This window comes from Prunus mume, linkage group LG7, assembly GCF_029339155.1.
Source record: "Prunus mume cultivar Tortuosa linkage group LG7, ASM2933915v1, whole genome shotgun sequence".
NCBI lineage: Eukaryota > Viridiplantae > Streptophyta > Magnoliopsida > Rosales > Rosaceae > Prunus > Prunus mume.
In genome coordinates, this window is record NC_142704.1 from 6,884,788 (window position 1) to 6,910,266 (window position 25,479).

General features: G+C 39.6%; 1 long non-coding RNA gene and 1 pseudogene across 12 annotated transcripts; one reads left to right on the forward strand and one right to left on the reverse strand.

The window, feature by feature from the left end:
- Positions 1–95: 95 nt before the first annotated feature.
- On the forward strand, positions 96–4,434 carry LOC103336133 (uncharacterized). Of its 11 annotated transcripts, none has more exons than XR_016128613.1 (8): positions 98–402; positions 570–619; positions 732–820; positions 1,789–1,846; positions 2,289–3,234; positions 3,320–3,374; positions 3,476–3,704; positions 4,128–4,434. It is a non-coding gene; the product is annotated as an uncharacterized LOC103336133 (long non-coding RNA). The 11 variants fall into 11 exon arrangements; XR_016128612.1 differs by having other exon boundaries at positions 4,154–4,434; XR_016128621.1 differs by lacking the exon at positions 4,128–4,434 and having other exon boundaries at positions 100–402; positions 1,789–1,891; positions 2,289–2,387; positions 3,135–3,234; positions 3,476–3,925.
- Positions 4,435–10,246: 5,812 nt separating this feature from the next.
- LOC148915341 (M phase phosphoprotein 10-like) lies at positions 10,247–14,130 on the reverse strand (annotated as a pseudogene). The gene is made up of 12 exons (XR_016128610.1): positions 13,227–14,130; positions 13,053–13,111; positions 12,637–12,817; positions 12,412–12,522; positions 12,157–12,294; positions 11,779–11,847; positions 11,647–11,688; positions 11,408–11,476; positions 11,232–11,303; positions 11,081–11,134; positions 10,843–10,984; positions 10,247–10,602 (listed from the first exon to the last, which is right to left on the reverse strand). The product of XR_016128610.1 is annotated as a M phase phosphoprotein 10-like (transcript).
- Positions 14,131–25,479: the final 11,349 nt, after the last annotated feature.

Consider the following 25,479-nt stretch of genomic DNA (forward strand, 5'->3'; position numbering starts at 1 on the left):
AGTCCTTCTGTGGTACATCGGCTGTACCGGTACAGCCTATCACGTGGGCATTTTTTAAAAACAAGTGAAACTGGTTGTTTGAGTTAACCGGTTAAAATAAGGGAAAAAAAAAAAATCACCCCTTCAAAACCTAGGACGCCTCGCATGCACTGGGGCTGCTTCATCTCTTCTCTGCGATCTCTCTCTTCGGAAATCCAAGCTTCATCTATGTCCCCAGATTGGAATCTGGGCGTCTCATCTCTGCCCAGGCCGAGATGCAACAGCCAGAGGAGAGGAGATAGAGAGACAGCGGTGCTTCGAAGGCAAAAAGGTGTCAGTTCAGAAGACTAGGCCGAAGCTGACCTCGCCCACGTCCTCCGCCACTTCACTCGCGCTTTCAAGTACCGTGGCCTCGGAAACGAGGTCTCATATTCAATTCCACTCTTGTTTCCTTTCTTTTGTGGAAAAAAATTCATCATATTATGCTAAATTGTTTTTAGCAGTTTTTGGAGGTTAGAGATTTGGGGAACTTAATTGGGTTGTACACCGAATGGCACTCACGTTTGCTCCCATATTATTCTTTTGATCAGTTTGTTCATGAGATGAGGTCGAACAGGTTGCCGCCACTAGACAAGTAAAAGTACTGATCTCTCTGTCTTTTTTTATTTTTTTTATGTTTAAATCCTTTGGATTTTGGACTCTGCTTTAATCTTTTATTCTTTGTGTGCAAAATTTTGATACATTTCTCTTAGAAAATTGAGAGAAAGAGTTGCGAGTGGAGGAGACCCGACAAAGTTGCATGAACCAGCAGTCGAACAAGGCTCTCCAAATGATCAACAGGGTATTATGCTCTGTCATTATCTCATTTTTGTATAATAGCTCGAATTCAATAGTGTCTCAGCTCTAGTGGCTTAGGCTACAGCTTGAACAATGTATTGAGTGCATATTGCCTGAGTTGTTTGGTATTAATTGGAAGGATTGAAGGATGCAATTACTCTACTATTGCAACAAAAGACCTGTCAAGAAAATTGAAAAAAGAAAAACAGTTCCTGTGTAAAACCTTTTTTTGGTGTAACAGACTGATGAGAAAAGTAGTTACATATTCATTAATAACTATGGTAATGGAATCCTTAGAGGTTGAGGTTGTAACTCAGTTAAGAAATTTTTCATATAGACTACTTTTACCATGATGTTAGTATGCTACGATAATGGATTGGCTACTGAGTGGAGCATGAATGATGCTGAGAGAGGAGCATGAATAATGCTGAGAGAAGAACATCATTGAACCGGAGATTAGTTGTTCTGAGTTCACATGAAAGATGTCAGGGAGAATGATATTGATAAGTGGAAATCTACTGCCAATAATTCTATGTTACTTCGTTTTTGAAAAAATAATAATAATTAAGTTGGAAGGTCTCCTTTTCTTTATGAAATAATTTAATTAGAAGTTTTTGGGTTCTTCTTCAGAATTTGTTATAATATTTGTGTTTGATCAATGATATTTGAACTATTCGCTTTGGAAACAACCACTGCTTTCTACGTTCCCATTTAAATATTGAATCCTTTTAAATGTCTTGGGGTTTATATATAGGCTCTGTTTGTTATTAAGTATTTGCTTGTCTTGAGTGTTTACTACTGAAAGATAACCCTCAAAGGATTCTTTGAAGAATTATGAAGGGCATTTCATTAGAGAATATTGTTAGAAAACCTTGTAAAGTTGACGTTTCACTGAACAATACAGATGCATTTGTTGTCTCTAGTATCTGTGTGCAATAGATTGATGGTGCTCCTTTGCTTTGCTAATTGTAGGAGGAACCCTCTGAGACTTTGCATGGTGATATGGTTGCTCCTAGTATATCTGCAGCAGGTAGTTTTCAGAAAGAATTAACCAATCAAGTTCCAAATAATGAAGGTTGTGAATCTAGTGAAAATTGTTGAAATATAATCCTGTTCTGCCTGATTTCTTAGAGCAGAAGTCATGTTCTGCCTGATTTCTTAGGCGAAGTCATTTTCTATTTTCTGTTCTGTCTATTTTAAATGATGTAATGAGAACCATTAGATCATAGTCTAGGTGGATTCTCTAGCTTAGATTTGGTATGACACGTGTAAGCACCTAATAGGGTGACAGTTGTAATTCTGTTAGAAGAGAATCACATTTCTCTCTCGGACACACTATGTAAGCTGCAGATTGTAAGAATTCAATAGAACAGTGCCTTCCTCATTTCTCTTCATTCTCTCTAGCTAAAATCTCCAGAAAATACATCTCTTCCTAATCGGAAAATACATATACTAACTAAGAATTCTAACAGAAATCATGACAGATGAACAGAGAGCATGAATGAAAGCTAGCAGATTTAAGGTCCTTGAGAAAGATGCAGCTAGGCGCCGCCAATTGCAGGTGGCTTGAGGTTTTGGTTTTCTTCTGTTGTGTTCTAAATTATGTTTCATTGTGTTGAGCTGTGGATGGCAATTGAACTCATGGATATAGGCATCAAGGCAGAACGTTCTGTCTTGATATTCTTTCTTTGTGCGACAAAGTTTTTTGTCATATTTACACAAGTCGATCTCTTTGATAGTTGATCCATTACCAATTGTTACTTATCGGTTCTTAATTTGATGTAACAGTTTATTTGCAATTGCATACCCGAATATGTAATTGCATACATTTTATGTAATAATTGACCCCCCTAAAACCAAAAGAAGGGTAAGGTAGGTAGGTTTGACTGTGTTTTTGAATATTTTGTTATGGAGTATAAAGTGTTCCGAATGTGTAATGTTAGAATTGGTTAAGATTTGGATTGTGATTTGAACGGATTGAGAATCCCGACCCAAGAGAGAAATGCATGGATGGGTTGTGCGCATTATTTGTGCAATGTTATAATGAAGGGTTGATGCACTTGCAAGTTGTGTCGTGCAATTGCATATCGGTATACGCAATTACTGAGCGATTGCAAGTAGTGTCGTGCAATTGCATATCGGTATATGCAATTATAGAGCAACTGTGTGCAAATCCTGTTCACCATATTTTTGTAATTAATCAATGTGATGTTGTGGTGTTTAAGGGGGTTTAGGGTGTATTAGGCTTTGGATTAGTATTCAGATTCTCGTCACTAGAGACAATTGCATGATAGTGTTGTGTACTTGATTTGTGCAAGTTATGGAAGTTGAAAAAAGGGGTGAAGCGAAAGGAAAGAGCAAAGCCGAGAGTAATGTACAATAATCAAGAGTTGGCGGGGATGCATTTTTTAATTTCATGTAAGTTGCACATATATCTAAAAATTGGAAACGTGGTTGCTTAATATTATGATGGTTTTGTTGATTAAAAATAAATGATTGACAGGAAAAAAGAACGACTTGAAATGGGGAAAGTGGCCAATGCAAAGTTGGACAGTAAGGTGAGAGATGGCAATGAAATGGGTCAGTTTTTTAATTATTTTATTAAAAATGCTCTTTTTGAACTGTCGCTCATCTTACTCGGTATTGTGGAGCTGGATAGTCTCGACGGCTCAAACAAGTGGCAGAGGACGGGTCGGACTCGCTTGAATCGTCTCAGAGCTGCGTCGGCCTTTCGGACTTGCAATCGTTGTGTTGTCATGGGAAGATGCGTTAGAGTTGTTGGGTGGTGCTGCGTTCACGGCAGCAGCGGTGGCGGCACTAATATTCGGCGTTCATACAGAACGTCATCTACTCAACAAGATTGCCATCTTCTCCAATTTCTATTGCCCGTATGTTATTATCTCTCTATTGCTTGTTCATTTTGGCTTTTGTGATAAATTTAAGGTATTGGGATTGGAAATTCATAAAGTAATCAAATTGGAATTTGAGAATTGTGAGTTCGTCAATTTGATAATTATGAGAAATTTTTAGAGTGTTCATGTTGAGGAAAATATGAATCCATCATCTCAAATGGGACCTTTTTACTAATTTATAGATTACTTTTCATTTTCATGGATTTATTGCATTGTTTTCTAATTATGGGAAATAAATTGGTGCGTTTCATCTACTAAATCTTCAGCTTTCTGTTATTGAAATAGTTCACAAGTTGAGTAGAAATATTTAGAAAAAGAACTCTGTGAATGCCTGGGTGTGTGAATTTAAGTGATGTTGGAATGAGGGATTGTGTGATGTTTTGTGGATTCTTTTTTGAGGGTCTCTTGCTTGGTGAGAATTGTAGAGACAAGGAAATGGAAAGTGGGTAGACAGAGCCAAACTCTCACCCAGAAGCAGCTCCTCATCACTTTCATGTGGTACAACAAAATTTCAGGCCAAAGCTTCATCATCAACGTTGGGGACAAAGACAATACCTCTTCACCATTCAAATTCAACTTCAATTCACATGCATCTGGCTGGGAGATTTTAGTTCCCACGCATCTGGCTTCTCTTGGTTGTTGTTTCTTTGTTTTTTCTCTCTTACTTTTTTAATTTATTTAGAGCAACAAGTTTGGGTTTTGTGAATTTTTCTTCCTTCAATTTTTCCCTTGTCCTTTTTTTAAAATAAAAATTAATATAAGGTTCTCTAATCTATTAAATTAGATTTTTTTTTAATTGTAGCTTAAGATTTCATTTTATTGTATAAAAAAATCATTCATCTTGGTCATCAAAGAAAATAGAGCATTGAGATACCAGTTAGAGAAGAAGAAAAGAGAGGTTGTGGTGAGGTTCAACTCGGTTTTGCTACTGAATTAGTTTTGACGCTTTGCAGAAGTGAATTAACATAAATTAACCAATGCCATTTGGTTATGTTGGTTGTTGATTGATTGCAAATAAAACAGATGGAGGAAAGGGTAATTGTACACAACTGTCTAGTTTTTGTATCATTAGACAATTGCGTACCAGGATATGGAATTGCATACCATTTATGCAATAGTTGACCCTATATATATGCAATAGTTGACCTTTAACATGGATAGTGATGAATCCAATTTCTGCACCTCACAAAGGTAAGGACAAGGATTAAAATATCAGCTGTGCAGATAATATCAGACCTCCAATTTATGGATATTTCGGGGAATATATCGTTATTGTTTTAGGTATCAGGAAAAAATCAACAAAATTGACAAATATAGGCATTGAAATACGTAATTTTTGTGTAAAATTTTCATAAATGTTATGTACATTATCAATGAATGTATTGAACAAATAAAACTAATAATTTACTAATAATAAGATATACATATGAAGAAATATAAGTGGTATGTAATACGCGTTAATGAAAAGTTTGAAAATAAAATGTTGATTAGAATGAATAAACCATGCATAAATCAATAGTTTGTTTTAACATTGGATTACAATTTAGATAAGTGTCCATCTATATAAATGAAGAGCTCCAATAAGGTTCAAACAATGAGGAACAATCATCTAGATTCATACAATAATCATACCAAGTCACGTAACCCGAGCATTTTGTAAGCCTAGTTTGAACATGGTGCACATAGGTCTCTCTTGAGCTCCCTACTGTCTTCATATATATGAGATAGTTAGGATTAACCCAACTAGTAGGAAGGGGTGGCCCTAGAATAGTGCAAGTGGCGCCAATGCACAGGGCCCCTGATTTTTGAAGAACCCCTAATTTTTATTTCATTTTAAATAATTTATATTAATATTATAACAACTGTATATATACTCCAACGTGCAACAAATTGACACAAAAATTTATTTAGTGGAGTTGGTTTCTAGTGCATATTCCTTGGTATAGGGCTTACGTTCGAGTCTTAGTTATGTGAATATATTTGTAATTTTATTCTCTTTTTATTATAAGAGCAAAACTTTAAATAGTTTTAAAAAAGAAGCATTTGAAAAATATAAGGGGAAAGATCCAATTAAATTAACAATAGTATATATCACACCTATACGGTTTTTCTTTAAAAAATAATAATAATAAATTCTTCGACTCAAAACAAAACAAAACAAAAATAAAAAATAAAAATCATGTCTTCTTCTTTCTCGTGAACTCTTATTTTTTATCACCGAACATACCAACATTTAAATTTATCAAATGAATGCAACATACTCAACGAACGCAGCCCCTGCAAACACGTGAAAAAATAGTGCGTTTGTTTGAAAAAGAAAGTTAGTGGGGTCCATTTTCCTGGGGAACTCGCAACTTTACTCAACGAATGCACTCCTTACGTTCGCGTGAATAAATATCCCGTTTGTTTGAAAAAGTAAGTTAGTGGGGTTTATTCTCCTGGGGAACGGGTAACTTTACTCAACGAACGCAACCTCTACGTTTAGGTGAATAAATAACCCGTTTGTTTGAAAAAGCAAATTAGTTGGGCCCATTTTTCAAGGGAACAAGCAACTTTACTCAACGAACAAAACCTCTGCATTTGCGTGAACAAATAGCCCGTTTGTTTGAAAAAGTAAGTTAGTTTGGCCCATTTTTCCGGGGAACGGGCAACTTTACTCAACGAACGCAACCTTTGCATTTGTTTGAAAAAGCAAGTTAGTGGGGCCCATTTTTCAAAGGAACGGGCAACTTCACTCAACGAACATAACCTCTACGTTTGCGTGAATAAATAGCCCGTTTGTTTTAAAAAGTAAGTTAGTTTGGCCCATTTTTTCGGGAACGGGCAACTTTATTCAACAAACGCAATCCCTGCGTTTACGTGAACAAATAGCCCATTATTTGAAAAAGTAAGTTAGTTGAGCTCATTTTTCCGAGGAACGGACAACTTTACTCAACGAACGCAACCCATTGCGTTCGCGTGAACAAACAGCCCGTTTGTTTGAAAAAGTAACTTAGTTGGACCAAGTTTTCCGAGGAACGGGCAACTTTACTCAACCAACACAACCCTTGCGTTTGTGTGAACAAATAGCCCATTTGATTGAAAAAGTAAATTAGTTGGCCCATTTTTTCAAGGAACGGGCAACTTTACTCAACGAACGCAACCCATTGCGTTCGTGTGAACAAATAACCCGTTTGTTTGAAAATGTAAGTTATTTAGGCCCATTTTTCCGCGAAACGGGCAACTTTACTAAAAGAACGCAACCCTTGCATTCGCGTGAATAAATAGCCCGTTTGTTTGAAAAAGTAAGTTAGTTGGGTCTATTTTTCCGGGGAACGGGCAACTTTACTCAATGAATACAACCCCTGCGTTTGCGTAAACAAATAGCCCGTTTGTTTGGAAAAGTAAGTTAGTTTAGCCCATTTTTTCGGGAACGGGAAACTTTAATCAACGAACACAACCCCTACGTTCGCATGAAAAAATAGCCCATTTGTTTGAAAAAGTAAGACAGTTGGGTCCAATTTTCGGGGGAACGGCCAACTTTATTCAACTAAAGCATCCCTTGTGTTCGCGTGAAAAAATAGCGCGTTTGTTTGATGAAGTATTTTAGTTTGTCCAATTTCCCGAGGAACGACGAAATGTACTCAACGAGCGCATCCCTTGCGTCCTCGAAGTCAAATACCTTGTTTGTTGAGTAAATCATGGAGTTCGTTGGGTAATTTGGTCAACGGACAACGTCATTTACCCGACGAATGAGTCGCTTAGCGTTCGTTAGGTAGGTTACTTGGCATAAATTACTGAATATAACTTTCGTGATTTACTACTAATTTAACCCAATGAACTATTGGGAATAAAATTGAACTTTGTTGATTATCTCCAATTATTACTATATTGTTAATTTAAAAAAATAATAATATCAAACATATGATTGTTGATACAAATATAAATTTAAAAACTTTCAACAAAAATGAAGTAAATTTAGGTTTTAGCTACACACAAACTTTCACTTTTGGAAAAAGACAAATTTTTTAAAAAAAAAGACAGAAAAACCCCTCAACTTTTAAACCAAAGACATACAAATATAAAGGGTTCCTTAGGAAATCCAAAAATAATAAGGGCATTTTTGTCCACTTTGTCTTCTTTTCAAAATATTTCTCTCTCCTTTGGTCTTTTCCAAAATGTCCCCAAAAATTATTACTTAATGGTCGATTGATTAAGCCACATTGAATTGACGAAAAAGAAAATTGGACTTTTTCGATCATGATCAATGCCCAATTGATAATATATGACCATGAATGTTTAGGAAATGAAGTGGAAGTATGAGAAGTCTTCTTATATCCAATCTCGCACCATTCAATTGATAGTACAAAAAATAGGTCTACTTATGCCTTTAAAAAAAAAAATTATCAATTTTTCCTTTTTAGGGGTTTGCGCACAGTCACTCTTGCATTGCATCAGCGTCGTGCAATTGCATGTTTCCAATGCAAATGCCGACCGGCTGTGTGCAAACTAAAGATAGCTTAAAAAATCGAACCTAATTAATGTATAGCGCAAAGACAAAGAAAGGAAAGTTCCAAATTTTATTAGGACCCTATGTGTATTATTCAATATTAGGGTTAATCACATTTTGGTTTACGAAATTGGGGATATTTTGGAATGTGATTCGCACTACATGATACGAAATCACATATAGCAATCCTAATAATTTGTTAAACATGTTATTAACCAGCTAACATGTTTAAAAACCTATTTAACAAGACTCAAACTAGACACGACACATTTATTAAATGGGTCGGGTTTGAGTTGAGCATTTTAGCCACGACACGATCCATTGTCAGCCATAACTCAGAGCGTGACTTGGCTAACTAAACTCGAGAGATTGGGTCACTTGTTTATTTGTTTTGTGTTCTTTATTTTTTTTTTCTTTATTTTTTGTAAATTAAAGGGAGGCTCCAAATTTGAGACATATTTCAAAATTTTGAACAAAAATACTACCATATTGAAGAAAATGTTTGAGAGAATGAGATAGATGAAATTAATGATTAACTACTTAAATCCCCTAACCAAGCAAATACTTTATTATGACCCTATGTCTATTATTCAATATTAGGGTTAATCACATTGTGTTTTACGAAATTCGGGATCTTTTGGAAAATCATTTGTGCTACATGACAATGTCTATTACTACGTAATTTCGATAATTGGTCGTTTTTGTAATATAATATGTTCGGCTTATTGCCCCTTACCGTTTCTCATGCTCTGTATTTCGGTTCATTTCGCCCTTCGATTTATAGTTCAAAAAATAGGTCTAATTATGCGTGTACAAAAAAATATGATCCATTTTTCCTTATTAGGGGTTTGCGCACAGTGACTCTTGCATTGCATCACCGTCATGCAATTGCATGTGTGAAATGCAAATGCCGACCGGCTGTGTGCAAACTAAACATAGCTGAAAACGCAAACCTAATTAATGTTCAGCAAAAAACCAAAACAGGGGTTTGAGTCTCCTCCAAATATGGAAAACCTCAACAAAATTCACAGTGCAGATCTCTAGCCCACAAGCCCTCAAAATCACTCCTGCCGGCGATTGAGAAAATGATTCGCCCACTCAAAAGCTTCACAAAAGCATGAGGTGCATCAAAGCTCTGCCAGAATCAGCCTTTGGTATCGATTTACAAGTTGAAGCTTAGCAGTCAAGGTTGTCAACGGTCCATCCATCCCAAGCGTCTCGATCCGGCCGGGCATTTCAGTCCAGCCCAGAATGAACCTTCCATCTCGGAAATGGAGTTCCAACTGTATCTTCATCTCTCTAGCATGAGTATTTATTGTTATAGTTTTGTAAAAGGCGATTCGCTTAAAAGCGAGTTTAAATTCCATCAACCATTCTAGAACAACCTCTTTATACTGAGATAAATTGTTAAAGTCCTCACCAGTCTGAGGCAAGAAAAGAACTTACTTGGGAGATATTCCTCACCCAAATTCACAATCGTTTGTTTGCAGAAATCAGTAACTTGGGGCGCAAGTTATCCATTCCAAACTAAGTCTGCTAGAATTTTTATTACTAGCGTGGCACGCTCGCACACCAAAGAAAGCGACTTGTTGACCAGTCTATGGTTCTCAAGGCGTGGGAACTTTGCCCTTCCATCATAGGAGTAAACGCAAAACGGGCAAACAATGTTGCATGGGGTTCGAGTCACTCGCATGCCATGCTCTCATATATTTCATGGAGACTGCATTGTGGAGTGGTTAAGACAAGGTCATATTTGCCCTTTGTGCAGGTTCGAGTTGACACAAAATTAATTAATGATAGAACACAATTGTTTTGATCCATAATTCCTAACTGTGAGACTCTTCAGAAATTTTACGTTGTAAGACAATTATGATGTTTATATTATATGTCTCTATGTTTGATTGATTTTTGTCGATAAGAATTGTTTTTTCAATTCGAATTTTGCTCCATTGAAAGTAAAAGACCCTTCATTACACGTAAGTTTCTTATTTTAAAACACTTTTCGCAAATATGGTATCAGCTAAAAAGATTAAACAAACAACTATGCATAATTTTCAAATTGAATTTATGGATTATTTGTGCTTGTTATGTACTTGGACAACGCAAACTCAAATTGAATGAAAATTTGGGTTGTACTCCGATTAATGATCTAGGATTTTCTTCGTATATATGATTGTCAAGCGGGGTCAATGGTTGTGACCCTCTTCCTTCCCTTGCTTGGCACCCAATATCGAAAAAGCCATTTATCTTCCTTCCCTTGCTTGGCACCCAATATCGAAAAAGCCATTTACCATCGACCGTTGATAGCACCTTGCTGTGTCATGGCTTCTTTGCCATCCTTTTAGCTGTCTCGTGGCTTTTTCGTCGTCCTTTTTGCTTCCCTAGCTGTAATGTGTCCACAGTTAAAGTTATGCAGATATTGGTAACAAAATGGGATGGGCAAGAAGATTTATGAGTACAATCCTAGTTGGAAGACAATCCTAGACATTCTTTCTTCAACAAGTCAACAACCAGATGTTTATTCCATTTGTGTGGAACAGAAGCAATCATCTGACCGAAAAGGGTCAGATGGATGAACATTTTGTCCCATTAGAGGATAATCTAACTTGTGTTGTCCAAGCTTACCTTTATATTTCCTTTTCTTGTTAGCTCTCCTCCTCTTTCTCTCTGCCTGTGTAAGTTCTGCTTCTTCTTTAATATCACCTTTGCCTGAAAACACTTCCTCAGGCGCTAGCATTGCTGCATCAGAGACAGCCACAGGTGCAATCTGCCCAAGGAGAGATATTATGATTGTCAATTTTCCAAAGACATTTGTGATAGAAAAAAATATAAAAAGAAAATGGAAATGCAGAGTTCACATTACCTCTTCCATCGCTAGAGCGGGGATATTAGCTTGTACAGTCATATCCTCGATAACCTATCCCAGGTACCATATAGCAAGTACATGAATGCCCACAAATTAGAAACGTATACGCTGCATATAAATAAATAAATTTTATGATTGAGAAGCATACAGGTTTTGGAGTGAAGTGGAAATGAGAAAGAGCATCCAACTTCAAGCAAAGTTTCTTGAACAGCTTGCTTGCCTGGTCAAAGATAACGACCACAAGAATAATAATTAGCACCTTTAGATACAGATAAGGACGTTAAATTTTGATTAGTAACATGGAAGAACAATCAAAACATGCACCTCTTCCTTCTGTTTGTCTGTGAATGACAATGGACCAGAAGCCACATTCGTCTTTTGAACGTACTCGTCCTGCAGAAATTAATAAAAATAGCTTCTCAGCATATTTTACTCAAAATTGAAAAATAATTTGTTAAGTATCACATTTAGATGCTAAGACAGAAATCCAGCCTAAGGAGATCAAACTTTGGAAGGTTGGGCAGCAAATCAAGTGATTGCATTTTGCATCAGGAGAACCATACCTCATAGACTTCAGCTAGACCCTTCTTGCTCTTATTCTCGTCCTATGTATTAAACAAAAGGATTAGACACATTGAACAAGTTACTTCATTTTACACACAATAAATCAAAATTCTATCAAAAGTAATGCTTACCAACTCTTTAATTTCTCTTGGTGCTTTAGAATGTAAAGTCGGAGCCTTTTGAACATCATCAAAACGCCCCTATAAAACACAACTGCAGTTTTAGAACTGGTTGTAATCCACAAACAAACACAACGAGAGAGAGAGTAGAAGAAACAAGCAACAATATCAAATAATGACAGAATGAGTAAGCTTAGAAAAAAATGAGAATTGAAAAAAATCTTTCTAATCTATAGTGATCAATATAAAGTGCCAAAAAACCTCCAGTAGAGTTGATTGATGAAAATGTGGTTCATTAGAAATAGCTGAACTTTGAACTTAACATTTTAGATAAGAAAATATGACATGAAAATAAAGTCCTGGAGCGTATCTATTAAAAATGTTGATTACCTGCTCGATTCTTTTCTGGATGATATCCTCAATCGATGCTGTAACCTCCTCTGTGATTACAGGGGGAGGTCTAACATTGTGTTCAAAATCTAGATCAACTTCTAGCGCACTGTTCTTTGGCCTTCTCTCTGCAGTTACCTGTTGTCGAAAGCCATAATTGATATATGTAATCCATTAAAAGATACATGGGTATCACAACATGCATAATACGACTATTAGTGTCCCAAAGAAGAAAATCAGAAACAGCAATGTTACCTCTCCTCGCATGGTCCAATTTTTTGGCTCCAAATTTGCTTTTTCCATCTGGTCTATTTCGGAACGAAGTTTCTGAAGCTTCGTTTCATGGGTAGAAAGAGTTGTCTGCTTCTGTATTAAAAAATATATATTGAAATGAGATGAAACTCATTTGAAAATATGGAGAACCTATGAACTGCAAGACCATGCTCACAAATTTTGTTACACTACTTGATTTTCAAGTACCTTCTCATCTTTTTGTTCATCTTCATCATCTTCTTCAACTTCTTCTTCATCATCTTCATCCTTCATCCTCATCCTCATCCTCATCCTCATCCTGTTTATGCCCAAATCTTTTGATCCATCAACCAATTTTGGTTTTCGTTTAGAAGGTTTTTCCTCTTTTCCTCCGTAGAAGTCTTCATATCTGTAGCAGAGAAGCAGCAGTGAAGCATATTTAAATGGATATATATATGCATGACCACAACAGATATGCACTGGTGAATTACATAAAATAGATATATATCAGAGAAACAAATGCAGAGGAACCAGGAATTTGCAGTCAATGATCGATCCATATTCATAGAATCAACTAATTGTGGTACAATAAACGTAGAAAGAAAAGAAAAACAAAATTATTGGATAAATCATAAATGTAGCACCTTGCAAACTTGTCTGCGTCTTCTTCATCCTCATCATCGCCAATGTCTAAATCTCCAAGCTAAATAGGCAAAATGAATCGAGTTAGAAACCAAAAAGACAAGCTTCAAAATCAGCAAAATTCTTAAGCCAAAAACCAAATAACTATCCAACAAAAAATTCAAGCAGGGCCTCACCAGCTCATCTTCTTCTTCATCCTCATCATCATCATCATCATCATCATCATCATCGCTACCTTTCTTCTTTTTCTTCTTCTTCTTCTTTTCAGTCTTCATTAACCCATATTCCCTAGCTTCACTATCCTCCAAAGACTTCTTCAAATCCTTTATCTTAAAAAACCCATCCTCTATCCCATTATTACCTTCAGCTTCACCTTCACTGTCTTCTCCCTCCTCTTCATCCTCACTCTCATTCTCTTCACCTTCTTCTTCGTCTTCTTCTTCCTCTTCCTCTTCCTCCTCCTCATCGTCTTCATCAAATTCATCAAATTCCTCATCAGAACCATCGATTTCGTTCTTTAAACCCTCATTTTCAGCTTCCAGAACCTTCTCTTGGCCTTGTACAAGCACCTTCAGCGTCTTAATCTCGTCCGGATTTTTCTCGAACCGTTTCAAATCTCTGCGGAGGCTCGAGATGAGCGGCTGAGATTGAGGTCGATTTGCTGCCATATCTGCTCGGCGTCGAAGCCGTCTGTTAACAGCTGATCAAATGGCGATTTGGGCGTGAACGGTCTGAGGGAGGAGAAGAGGTTCTGCAAGGCCGTTCGAGCCGTTTGGGAGAGCGCGGAGCTCGGCGTCAGTAACTGCGTTGGGTCTGTGAGTTTCAGGGAGTTCAGGGCTTCGCTACTGATCGCCATGGGTGAGCGAGAATGCGAGCTCGGTTTGTATTTTGTTTCTTACAGGTTCGCTCCGGTTTGGGGTTTAGGGTTTTAGATGGGGAGTTGGTACTGTATGTAATTGGCTATAACTCGATGGGCTCACAATAGACACGACGCCGTTTGATCTACAGTGTTATGGGCCTTGTGAAATTGAAGACGTAGTAATATCCTAGCCCTCGTAGGACTACCATGACGAAATTCCTTCCCAAATGTCTCTCTCTCTTTGGATCCTTTCCGTACGTCTTCCCTCTCAACACACACAAATAAACTTTGCCTCTACGTGTCTTTGAATATCCTACTCCAATATGACAGACCTGCAATCGAATGAATGGCTCAGAAACCTCATGGATGATGGTATAGACCATCTTTTGAATGTAGAATGGCTCATAGATTTCATGCCTACTGAACATATTTTTGACGAAGCAATATCATCGTCAGATATGGTCGAATTTTCTCTCGTCCTGCCTTCCTTAGATGATCAACAAGATTTGAACTTGAATTTGAGACCAAAGCCTGCATCCCAAGCATCGGTTGAGGCCTTGGAGAAGTTGGTGTTCGATGTTGGGGTGCATGGATCGATGAGAGTGATTTGCTTGGAAAATATGTGTTTGGGCCAAAATTGACACACCTGAAAATTAGGCGAATAAAGCCGCAAAAATCGAAAGATGGAAGCCCAAAAAGTAAGAGACCAAGGCTCATCGAGCAAACAAGGTGATTTGGGCCTCACAGGCCCAATATAATAGGAAGAGGAGCCGAAATAGGAACAATCCCACGTGACATCTGCGGGATAAAGAAAAGTCAGCAGATGACAATCATAGAAGAAGTGATTGAAGGTTCATGACATCAAATTGATTACAAGAATCGAAGATCAAATCCTCTTACATATATATATATATATATGAGATTTTTCTTGTCTTTTCAGGAGAAGGTAATTCTCCCAAGAAGATAAGTAAGTTACAATCTCAGAGAGGATAAGTAGGAAGCAGGAGTGTCGAAAAGGAATCAAACTAACCATCACGGGTAAAATATCACAAGGCGGTTGAAATTGGGAAAGAGATTAGGTTCCTTTTCAAGAAAATCAGGGAAGTGATTGCCTATTTGAGAGCCTATCTGCCAAAACTGAAGAAATCCTATTTTCTTTCTTTCCATTAAAGAAGAGAAAAGGGGGAGATATCTTTGCCGCCCAATAAATAAACACAATCACCCTATGCGAGAAAAGAAACAGTTTACTATAAATACAAGAAGGAGTGAACAGATAAACGACACAAACACAACAAAAAATTCATCACCCAATCAAACAAAGATCCTACACAAGAAAACCGTCAAAGGACAAGTTCAAAATCAACCAACAAGCCCACTTGAATTTCAAGTGAAACCAGCTCTAGATCAGAATCTCCAAAATCCAGATTTAAGAAGCAAGTCATTCAAAACGAGATTTCTCTCGTTACAAATTTAGTTCAAAAAAACCAAAGCAGCAGTGGGTTTGAGTCTCCTCCAAATATGGAAAACCTCAACAAAATTCACAGTCTCTAGCCCATGAAGCCCTCAAAATTATCCTCCCTGCAGATTGAAAAGCTGCGATTACCCACTCAAAAGCTTCACAAAAGCATGAGGTGCATCAAAGCTCGCTAATCAGCCTTTGGTATCGATTTACAAGTTGAAGCTTAGCATCAAGGTTGTCAACGGTCCATCCATCCCAAGCGTCTTGATCCGGCCGGGCATTTCGTCCAGCAGAACCTTCCATCTCGGTAAATGGAGTTCCAATATCTTCATCTCTCTAGCATGAGTATTTATTGTTATAGTTTTGTAAAGGCGATTACGCTTAAAAGCGATTTAAATTCCATCAACCATTCTAGCCAGAACAACCTCTTTATACTTGAGATAAATTGTTAAAGTCCTCACCAGTCTGAGGCAAGAAAAGAACTTACTTGGGAGATATTCCTCACCCAAATTCACAATCGTTTGTTTGCAAATCAGTAACTTGGGCGCAAGTTATCCATTCCAAACTAAGTCTGCTAGAATTTTTATTACTAGCGTGCACGCTCGCACACCAAAGAAAGCGACTTGTTGACCAGTCTATGGTTCTCAAGCGGTGGGAACTTTGCCCTTCCATCATAGGAGTAAGCGCAAAACGGGCAAACAATTTGCACTGGGACTTCTCATATACATTTTCTCATTGAGTTCTTTACCAGTCCATGAATACTGGAAGCTCTAGCCGAACCCACACCACGACATGGAAATAAACCAAGTGGCCTCGAAGGATCTGAATCGAGAAGAAAGTGATGCGGCATTGGCAAGACATGGCGGCCACGAGGAGCGGAGGTCCAGACTGCTCCATAAGGATGAACGTCGAGGAATGCGTGTTACGACAAGAGGTCACAACACAAAGGAGCCAAGATACCTAAATAATATGACACCATGATGCAATGGCAGGTCAACAGTGCGATTGAAGGACGGGAGGTCGCCATGGCTAGAATTCCCAATCCGGATGAGGTGGTCCAAAGAACTAGACCTTCCCTATGGTCCCCACCGAGGATTGGCATGGCCATATCAAGAGAATCCTCTCGGTGCAGTGGCGGGATACGAACGGGAGAAATCCAGCCGACACGGGAAGTGATTTTTCTGTCCAGCGTCCGCCCCAATACGGCCGGCTCTGCGCCAGACAAGTCCCGCAGAATCGGCCTGAGCCTCGGCTTGTTCCACAGCGGCCCCACAAGATCTCCATATGGAAATTCTGCAGAGCAGCAATATTACCCTACAGGCCCAAAAGGATGGACCCAATCCATTCCCTCCACCTGCAAGAGGAAGGAGAGGCGGATGGAAACTATCCTTATGCTAATAACGAAGCAGGCAGGGGGCAAACTGGAGGAACCACCCGACTGGAAGAGTCGGAGGAGCACAGGGAAGAAGTTCGCCTAGACCATATATGGCGTAACCACGATTTGCTCGGCGAGCAGAGGACAAAACCCCTCCCGCTAATGCTCTAAATGACTTGGGGCATTGCAGAGGATGATCAGGGAAATGATGGAGCTGAAGCGGAGGGGGGAAAGGCCCACCTATAGGAAGCCATATCCACCTTACATCGATCAGATACCCTTGTCCCCAGGTTTTAAAGTACCAAACTTCACTTTATTCAACGGAGAGGATCCTCATGCTTCATCAGTTGAGCACGTAGGCAGATTTTCCACCCAATGCATAGCCATAGAGAATAACCCACTGTTAAAGCTAAGACTTTTTGGGAACTCTCTCTCTGGACAAGCTTTCACTTGGTACACTAACTGCCACAAATTCTATTGGACTTGGGAGCAAATGGAGAGCGTCTTCCATGACTACTATTACAGGATTCAGCCAGAAGTCACCATCAGTGACCTTGCCGCTCTCAAACAGAGTGAAGATGAACCTGCCCAAGACATTATAAACAGTTCAGAAGCTCAAAATGAAGTGTCGAATCCCCATCGAAGAAAGACACTTCATCCAAATGGCTCAGGCTGCCCTCAAAATTTCTCTGAGGAAAAGATTTGATGGGATGTTGTTTGGAGATCTGGCAGAACGGCGGATAAAGCGGCCAAGTACGAGAATTGCTCAGAGAGGAACAGCAGAAGAGAAACTCTTCCAAAGGCACGTATTACAAATCCCCTTCTTCCTCAATACATATGATTGAAGTGGAGTCAGAAGAAGATGCAGAGGAATCGGAGGAGAGAGAGGTTGCAGTTGCGGAAATGGCAAAATTAAAGCATCCCATCAGTTGTAAAACCCTTACAAAGCCTCCAAGGGATCAAAAGCCGCCACCATCACAGGAGGGTTCGTTCCAAACAAACCCATGCAGAACAAAGTATATTCCTTCGATCTGACCAAAGTAGATGCTTTGTTTGATGAAATGTTGCTACTGAAAGCAATAGAGACGCCTCACAGAATGCCCAAACCAGAAGAACTCAAGGGCAGACAGTATTGCAGATGGCACAATTCTTGGAATCATTCTACCAATAGTTGTGTTGTTTTGAGATGTTATACAGGAAGGGATAACAAGGCAGGAAGGTGAAGCTAGCGAAAAACCTCCATCCGTCACCACAAATCCTTTTCCCCACAAGTTAATATGGTCAACCTAAATTGGCCGTAGCGAAAGAAGACGAGCGACTATAGAGACGACTCCAGTAGAAGCGAGAATAGTTTCAAAGGAGACTATGGAAAGACCAAAAGCAACCATTTCAAATGGAATAGTGCTCTGCAGCAGTGCAAGTGTGAGGTGGAGGTAATCTGAAAAGCAGGATCTGCCCACTCCAAGTGTTTTTGACCGGATCGGAACCACGCCCCAGATAAGGCGACAGGAGAAACTACCCTAGGCCTGTCCAATCCAGTGAAGAATGACTAAGCAGCCCAAGGAAGAAAAATCAATAAGAGTGCCCATAAGTGATAAACCTTTGGCAGCCATCATTGAAGCGGGTGGTATTCAGCCGGGAAAAGTGGCGGACCAACAATGGGCGACAAGAACCCAAAGGAGGAGGGTTGAGACGATCGCACATTCCTCAATAACGAGAAAACGCATGATGCTTCCAGAGGCCAATCCGCCAAAAAGGGAAAGAGCGAGAAATATTTCCCTGACATGAACAAGCAATCTCTCAACCACGAAGTTGAAAAAGCGAATCTTCAAAGAAACCTTCTATCCATTCTACCTCCGCCTCAGAAAATCTACTTAAAACTCCCGACGGAGGAAAAACCGATCCTATTCCAGGAGAAGGGCAAGGAGACTGGGTTGAGGAATATGAAGAGGAGCGGTGGATTATGAACCATCTACAGATGACGAATGCGCTCCTCGGAATGTAAGAACTAGGAGAATGGACGGAGGAGTATGATGGAGAAACAGATGGATTATGACGGAGAATGGATGCGGGAGGCCTTGGTGCGGTGGAGGACTTGTGACGTGCTGACCTAGGCATCAATATGGTGTTCATTCGCGAGAAAAGTTACAGGCGAGAAGGAAAGAGCACTGCGGGCGGAGACGTATTTTCCCAAGAAAGTTTTGAATGCGAGGGGCGAGCGGAAGAAATGCCAAAAAGCAGGTCCCAGGGTATGAACAACCCACAAGTTGGCTACAGATCAGCTTTGCTTCTCCAAACCAACCAAAGAAATGGCAAACCACCTCAGACCCTTGTTTATAACAGCAAACTTTGGGGGTGTTCCTATTCCCAAAACTATGGTAGATGGAGGTGCAGCCATCAACCTTCTGCCTCACGAATCTGAGCAAAATGGCGAGCAGAAAAGGATTTAATTCCAACCCGCCTGACCGTCACCAATTTCGCAGGAGGCATCACCAAAACCCTTGGGATCCTAGATGTGGATGTCTTAGTAGGAAGCAAGAAGCTGAAGGTTGCATTCTTTGTGGTAGATACTACCTCTACCACTTACAATGCATTGCTTGGCAGAGACTGGATTCACCAGAGTCTATGTGTTCCTTCCACTCTTCATCAACAGTTAGCTTTATGGAATGAAGAAGGCTACATGGAGATAATAGAGGCCGATCCACGACCATTTCTACCTTCTGCCATGTGTTGTGAGGCAAGGTATTATCATGATGACCTTGGTCCTTTCACCTTCTTTGGAGTCAACCAGAACGGCCGCCCCCATGGTGTCACGGCCCAGAGGCTCATTGAAGAAGGTCTAACCAATTCCTTGGAGGATTGGAACAAACCTTTTGTTCTAAATTTCCATAGCACTAATGTCTAGTCCCAATCAACAAGAAAAGGATCGAGCTGCAACAATCCGGTCCATTGCAAAAAGATTGTTGATATACTGGGAGGAAAGAAAGTTTTTTGCGCAGAATCCAGCCATCAATATGGCAGAATTCACTCATGAAAGCACGGAAAGCCAGGAGGAAGAGGAACTACAGGAGGAAGTGCTAGATTTTCACCACCACACTGGATGACTCTGCCAGAGGTAGAAGATCCTTTGCAGGAAATAAAATTAGGAACAGGGGAGGAGCCAAGGCCTACCTTTATCAGCGCACTATTGAAAGAGCCACTTAAGAATGAACTCGTTGCACTTCTACAAGAGTTCAAAGATTGTTTTGCTTGGCATTATCATGAGATGCCAGGATTAGACAGGGAATTGGTAGAACACAAGCTGCCAATCAAAGAGGGATACCTTTCGGTCAAACAGGCCAGAAGAAGGATGTCCATGGACACAGAACTAAAAGTCAAAGAAGAAATAGAAAGGCTGCTCAAGGCAGGATTCATCAGGCCCGCCTCTATCTGATTGGCTAGCTAATATTGTACCGGTTCTAAAAGGAAAATCAGAATCTGCGTGGATTACGAAACTGAATGAAGCCTCTCCCAAGGATGAGTACCCTATGCCAATGGCAGACATGCTAGTAGATGGAGCTGCCCACAACCAGATGCTATCTTTTATGGATGGCAACGCAGGTTACAATCAGATCATGATGGCAGAAGAAGATATCCACAAGACAGCCTTCATGTGTCCAGGGCATATAGGTGCTTTTGAATACACTGTAATGCCTTTTGGCTTGAGAAATGCACGGGGCTACCTATCAAAGGGCAATGAATTCTGTTTTCCACGATATGATTGGACATTCCCTGGAAGTTTATATTGATGATGTTGTGATTAAATCACCAGAGGAGGGAAACCACATGACAAATCTAAAAGAGCATTCCTAAGAATGAGGCAACATAAACTGAAAATGAACCCAAAGAAGTGCGTTTTTGGAGTTCAAGCGGGAAATTTCCTAGGATTCTTGGTCCACCAAAGAGGCATAGAGATCGACAAAAACAAAGCAAGATCCATCATAGAAGCTTTGCCACCTAGGAACAAGAAGGAATTGCAAAGTCTCTTAGGAAAAATTAATTTTTTAAGGAGATTTATATCCAATTCTGCAGGAAAGATCCAGCCTTTCTCTTCTTTGTTAAGATTAAAACAAGAACAAACCTTTAAGTGGGAAGAACAGCACCAACAAGCTTTTGAGGAAATCAAGCATTACCTCTCAAATCCACCAGTTCTGTCCCCACCAAGGAGAGGCAGACCACTCAAGCTTTATATATCTGCATCAGAAGTATCCATTGGAAGTTTATTGGTTCAGGATAACAAGGAAGGAAAGGAACAAAGCGGTTTATTACCTAAGCGAGAACTCTATGAAGTGGAAAGAAAATATTCTGCAATTGAAAGACTTTGCCTAGCCTTGTACTTCACTGCTGTAAAGCTCAGACATTACATGCTGCCATACACCATCTATATCATTGCCAAAACAGATTTGATCAAATACATGCTAACAAGACCAATGCTAAGAGGTTGGAAAATGGACCTTGGCCTTGACAGAATTTGCCTTGAGATATGTTCCTCGAAAGCCGTCAAAGGACAAGCTGTGGCGAACTTCCTAGCAGAATCATCCCGGAGAGGAGATTGAAAATATGGACTCTTTAGACATAGCAAATGCAGATCTATTAACCAGAGCTCACACCTGCCTCAACAATCCTATCTACTCAGTTCATCTTGCACCTTGGAAGTTATACTTTGATGGATCAAAAACTGATATAACTTCAGGGGCAGGAATTGTCTTGGAAGAACCACTTGGAATCAGACACTGCTACTCTTTCCAATTGGATTTCCAATGCACCAACAACAGGGCAGAATATGAGGCCTTAATCATTGGCTTAGAAATACTTGGTAGAACTAGGAATCCAATCTGGAAATTCAGGAGATTCCATGCTTTGGTTTTAAAACAAATTCTGGGGAATACAAGTGCCTAAGCCCTTCTTTGGTGTCTACTTGGTGGCGCTAGGAATCTTCCGACAGAATTCAGAGAAGCCACTTGGGAACATATCCCAAGGGAAGAAAATTTTGCAGCCAATGAATTGGCCCAGGTGGCAACAGTGTACAAATGCCCAAGACTGTGTACAAAGAATCATCAGGGATAGGAAAGAAAAGCCTACCATCTGTTCTGGCCAGGGGGATGGAGATAGATGTCAACTCTGCCACAATCACTGAAGATGATTGGAGAAATCCTATCATGACCTATCTACGATATCCAACTTTGCCCTCTGAGAAGAGAGTCAGAATCATGGCTTTAAACTACCTTATGTGGAATGAAGATTTGGTCCGAAAGAGTAAGGATGAGGTGCTTTTAAGGTGCCTCGGAAAGAAAGAATACATGAAAGTTATGGGGGAAACCCATGAAGGAATCTGTGGAGCGCATCAAGGTGGGAGAAAAATGTGCTGGTTAATTAGGAGATATGGCTACTTCTGGCCAACCATGATGAAAGATTGCATTAACTATTCCAAGGGGTGTGAATCTTGTCAAAGACACGGCCCAGTCCAGCAGGCTCCATCAGTTCCCATGAATCCAGTGGTAAAACCATGGCCCTTTAGAGGATGGGCAATGGATCTCATTGGTAAGATCTATCCACCAAGATCTGCTTATCATTGAAGCCAAGGTCATAAATCTACTACATCTCAAGAGATCATCATTTTCATAGAAGAGCAGATTATCCAAAGATTTGGCATCCCAGTAATCAATCACAACTGATAGAGGATCCTCCTTCATATCCGGAGAAATGCTGGACATGGCAGAGGCATTCAAAATCGACTGCTCCAATCCACTCCTTATTATTCCCAAGCCAATGGACAGGCGGAATCAAGCAACAAAGTGATCATTAACATTATCAGGAAAATGCTTGAGAAGAATCTGAAACAATGGCATGAGAAGCTGTCAGAAACTCTGTGGGCATATAGAACTTCAAAAAGAGAAGCGACTCGCATGACTCCCTATGCGTTAACCTACGGTCATGATGCAATTTTGCCTATGGAGATAGCTGTTCAGTCCTCAGAATTGCTCACCAACATGACTTAGTAGGAGAAAACTACTCCCGTGCCATGCTGCTGAACTGGAGGGATTGGATGCAAGCGACTTGACACTCTCAACAAACTCTGGCAGAAAGCGAGTGTATCAAGGGCCTACAACAAGAGAGTCAGAACAAGAGTTTTGAAGAATGGGAGATAGTCTGAAAGCAGTTCGCCCCTCGGAACCCATGTGGCTGGTTATGGAAAATGGTCGCCTACATGGGAAGGCCCTTTCATAATCAATCGATCCTCGAATGGGGGCATACAGGTTGCAGGATAGGGATGGAGAAATTCATACGGCCCCAATCAATGGCAAATGGTTAAAAAAGTTTTATCCAACCATGTGGGATTCGCAGGCTGTACAAACAGACCCTGGGATAGACACAAGATTACACTAAAAATCTTTTGATTCCTTTCAAAATTACCCTTGTTTTAGATTTACTTTGAGTTTGTCCCTTTGTTGTACTTCTACTTCTGTTTTCCGTTAACGGGGGAATTTACCACGCGCCAATTTAATGGCCATGTCATTTAAGTCAAACCGTTCCAAAACGATTCACTTAAGGGGCATTGTTTGGGCCAAAATTGACACACCCACTAAAATTAGGGCCCGAATAAAGTGCGAAAAATCAAAGAAAGATGGAAGCCCAAAAACTGTAAGAGACCAGCCTAAGGCTCATCAGAGCAAAACAAGGCTGATTTGGGCCTCACAGCCCAATATAATAGGAAGAGGGAGCCCAGAATAGGAACAATCCCACGTGACATCTCAGGATAAAGAAAAGTCAGCAATGACAACTGTCATAGAAGAAGTGATTGAAGGTTCATGACATCAATTGATTCGAAAAAGCAAGATCAAATCCTCTTACATATATATATATATATATATATGAGATTTTTCTTCTTTTTTCAGATAAGGTAATTCTCCCAAGGAGATAAGCAAGTTACAATCTCCGAGAGGGATAAGGCAGAGAAAAGGAATCAAACTAACCATCACGGGTAAAATATCACAAGGGGCAGTTGAAATTGGGAAAGAGATTAGGTTCCTTTTCAAGAAAATCAGGGAAGTGATTGCCTATTTGAGAGCCTATCACAAAATCAAGAAATCCTGTTTTCTTTCCTTCCATTAAAGAAGAGAAAAAGGGGGAGATATCTTTGCCGCCCAATAAATAAACACAATCACCCTACTCCAGAGAAGAAACAGTTTACTATAAATACAAGAAGGAGTGAACAGGGTAAGACACAAAGTGTTGAAATATAATCTGCTTGATTTCTTAGAGCAGAAGTCATGTTCACTGATTTCTTAAGCGAAGTCATTTTCTATTTTCTGTTCTCTATTTTAAATGATGTAATGAGAACCATTAGATCATAGTCTAGGTGGATTCTCTAGCTTAGATTTGGTATGACACGTGTAAGCACCTAATAGGGTGATTGTAATTACATGTAGAAGAGAATCACATTTCTCTCTCGATACACTATGTAAGCTGCAGATTGTAAGAATTCAATAGAACAGTGCCTTCCTCATTTCTCTTCATTCTCTCTAGCTGAAATCTCCAGAAAATACATCTCTTCCTAATCTGAAAATACATATACAAACTAAGAATTCTAACATGGCCTCAGAGCCAGAGTTCGATTGTTTGTTGGCGTGAATCTGTGAAGATCGAGCTGGTGTTTTGGGCTGACGTTGAGCTCACTCAAAATTTCACGGCTTTTCTAGCTGCGTCGATGTCTAACATGGCGGATCAAGCTCTTCGAGCCAGACACCGATTTTCAATGGAGAAACTATGAGTTTTGGAGCATTCGAATGAAGACCATTCAAATCTCATGGACTGTGGGATTTGGTTGAAAATGGTTTTGATGCTTCAGATCCAAAGAAAAAAAGGAAAGGAATAAGGATCTAAAGTCTGAAGAAGAGAAGTCTATAACTGAGATTTTGATGAAAGATGCTCGTGCACTTGACTGATCCAAGGTGCGATCTCACCAAATTTTCCCAGAATAGTGAATGAAGAAACCTCAAAAGGTGCATGGGATATTCAAGCAGGAGTTTAGAGGCGATAAACAGTACGAAGTGTGAAGCTACAAGGCTTACGTAGAGAGTTTGAATACACTCGTATGAAGGATAGTGAGTCATTCTCTAGTTATGTTGCTAAACTATTTGATCTAATTAATCAAATGAAAAGTTATGGTGAAGAGTTACCAAGAGAAAGAGTTGTGGAGAAATTACTTATTAGCTTGCCTAGATCTTATGACTCTATATGTTCTGTGATTGAGCATTCAAAGGATCTTGACACTCTTGAAATTCAAGAAGTGGTTGCGTCTCTCAAGAACTTTGAGCTCAGGTTGGATAGGCACACTGAAAATTCCACAGAAAAGGCTTTTACTAGCTCGAACATAGAGAGTAAAAGCTCTAAGAATGGAAGTTCTTCCGAGGTAACAAGTCTCAGAGAATCTGGAAGGGAAATGGGAAGAATTGGAATAACAAGTCCAATTCTAATCCCAAACCAAATGCATCAAATGATGGAACTAAAACACCTTGCAAGCGTGGAAAACTGCACTATGGCAAGTGCTTTGGTTTGAAGGAAAACCAAAATGCAGAGGATGTGGAAAGTTTGGTCACATGGTTAGAAATTGCCATGAAAATCAACCTCGAGAAGGTGAATTATGCCAATCAGTAAGTAATCGGAACATTGTTTTATGCATGCAATGCCGTGACA